The sequence below is a fragment of the Drosophila montana genome, unplaced genomic scaffold (assembly GCF_035044405.1).
Source record: "Drosophila montana isolate Dmon_TW-CO22-7 unplaced genomic scaffold, ASM3504440v1 contig_1505_1, whole genome shotgun sequence".
Taxonomy (NCBI): domain Eukaryota; kingdom Metazoa; phylum Arthropoda; class Insecta; order Diptera; family Drosophilidae; genus Drosophila; species Drosophila montana.
Genome location: NW_026996452.1, coordinates 2515622 through 2518366, shown reverse-complemented (window position 1 = coordinate 2518366; position 2745 = coordinate 2515622).

Sequence of the window (2745 nt, the reverse complement as noted above, 5' to 3'; positions counted from 1 at the left end):
GTGTAACGATGTATGTATTGTGTAAGTATGTATGAATGTATTTATGTATATAGAATTTAAGAATGTGTGCATGTATATATGCATGTGTGTATGCTTTTATATCCCTATATTTTATTCTATGAATGCATTTATATATGTAAAGTTACATATGCTTATATATTGTATGCCCATATGCAGGACCAAATTTACCTCTAGCTGCGCTGCAAATTTATAAAACCATGTTATTAACAATTACCCTTCTACGCGATTCTCATGAATTCAAGTAGGTCTCATAGGCCTCACTGTAAGTGAAGGAGGCGGCGGCTTTCACATTGGAAAACGCGACTTCAACTATGGAGGAGGAGGAGGCGCCTTCAACTCGGCAGGATATGGCGGCTTTAATATTGAAGGAGACGGCAACTTAAGCAAAGGAGAGGGCGGAGGCTTGAACTTTAATGGAAAATTCATCTACTAGGTGTTTCACACTTTTCGCAAAATCCAAACCTCTTGGTTTCCGTTGATGCCATCTTTTGGCCCTTTCTTTTATATACCTCAAACCTCTTTGTTTTAACTTTCTATATAAAATATAACTTTAGACGTGGACGCGTTTACAGGTTAAAATCTAAAATATGGAGCACTAATATATAGCAAGATTTAATCGTTTAAGGTTGAAGATTTCATTTTATAACTGTTTGAGCTCTTAAGACACATCAAAACGAAACTGGAGCAAATGTAGGGAAACGTATATTTCATCTTAAAAGTGCTTATACCTTTATCTTGATCAGCTCACATTCAGCATTTCAATCGCCCGAGCCCCCATCAAGAGCATATGTGCTCATATTTGCATAAGCTACGACCTCAAGCGTATGCAGGATACGTCGAAAAGGAGTCAGCCGGCAGGATGCAGCATCATGGTCATCATTACTCAACTTCTGGGCGGTGGCGTTCAGTAAATAGCAGCCACTTTACGACCTTTGCCAGGTATTCTGTGGGCGTGGCCGTAAACAGCAACTGCTGCTGCGGCACGTGCCGAGCATATTGAACGGAGCATTGGATGCAGTGCAGCATGCAGCATGCAGCATGCGGTAGGTTCCGTCGTTTTATTTTTTAAATTCTTTTGAAAAATGGTCAAAGTTGTTGCTGTTGCGCGTCTTTTTGGCCAACTGACAGTGTATGGCGGCCATTTACCTATATATAGCCATAGCCATAGCTAGAGCTGGGGCTGGGGCTCCGGCCAAGGATCACGCGCGCTGCTTAACCCAGTTTCTGGCTACTGCACGTGAGTCCTTGCTAATCATTTGTCTTCGCTGACTGCATTTTCCACTTGGCAGTGCTGCGAAGTTTCCATTACGCACTGACAACTGATTGCCAAGTTTATTATTGCTTCCGTTTGCTTATGAACTCGGCAAAGGATTCGCCATTTCCTTACCGTTGCCAATGCTGGCAACAATTTATCAAGCCCGTCTGCCCTCTCACCTAGCACACAAAAATACTCCATGGAATTGCGAATGATTCCCATTTTTCTGTCGTTGGTGGGTGGAGGGGCAGGGTTAGCTGGGGGTCACATCATTTATTATTTCTGACACTTGTTGTGCTCGATGTCAGCTCGAAGCTATTCAAAAATGTCATTCTATGCGACTTGATAATCACTTTAAGAAGTTGTGCATAGCTATTGAAAAGTTCAATTTGCAGCTCCAACTGTCAACTGGCAAGAATGAGGGTATTCCAGGCCGCTAAGGGCAGCATTAGAGCTGCAAGACTATCGATAACCGATACCGATAGAGGTGCTGTCATTGTTACTATCGATATATGATTTTATTTTTAATTATTTATTTATTTTTACAGCTCTGAATTTCGCAACCTATTTAAATAGCAAAGTTCTAGAATTATATAAATAAAGAGATTTATTATCTTACGATTAAAAACTATCGATAGCCCAATATTTAGAGCTGTAAAACTATCGATAGTCTTAGGACGACGCAATTGATACTATCGACACATGATTTAATCTCATATATATTTATATTCTCACAGCTCTAAACCTCTTAACTAAATAAAAAATAACCTAAAGCTAAACAAAGTTAAATTGTTTCATATATTCTAGAGTTATGTAAACAAAGCGATCAATTATCTTATGATCAAAAAGTATCGATAGCGCCTTAATCAATTCTTGTTTGTTATCAGCTTAAGCTAGACCGTAAATCTTGATAGATAAGATTAACTAATAAACGTTTGCACCTATCTTTAAGGTTGTTAGAAATGATATATTTAATCAAAATTGTGTCGAGTGTGTTTTTAATTTAGCAAAGGTAGATTAGCTTGCCATTGAAAAACATTTTTCGAAAGAAATGACAATCGGCAAGTATTTCTTTATATAAAAAGCAACTTATTTAATAAAAAAGTTAACTTACTGTGTTTATCAGCTTCGGCACAAAAGATGCAAACGCTGGCTCTAATAATAATAATATATCAGGATTTTAAATCTATTTAATTTTGATCTGTTTGTTTTTATAGCTTTATATGCCATCAACCAGACTCAGTCAGCAACTGATTAAAAATTTCGCAGGATCGAGGTCTGTATACTATGAATTATCTACGAACTGTATTTGTTTTAAGGATGATGGAATCTTAGCTGAAAGTATACAATTGTATTTGTAATGTTTAATAATACCTTCTCAGAACATAAACCGCTTCAATATCTGTAAACTAACCACATATCAACTATTGTATTCTTTTTAGATTGCCTGCAGATTGCCCCATTCCATT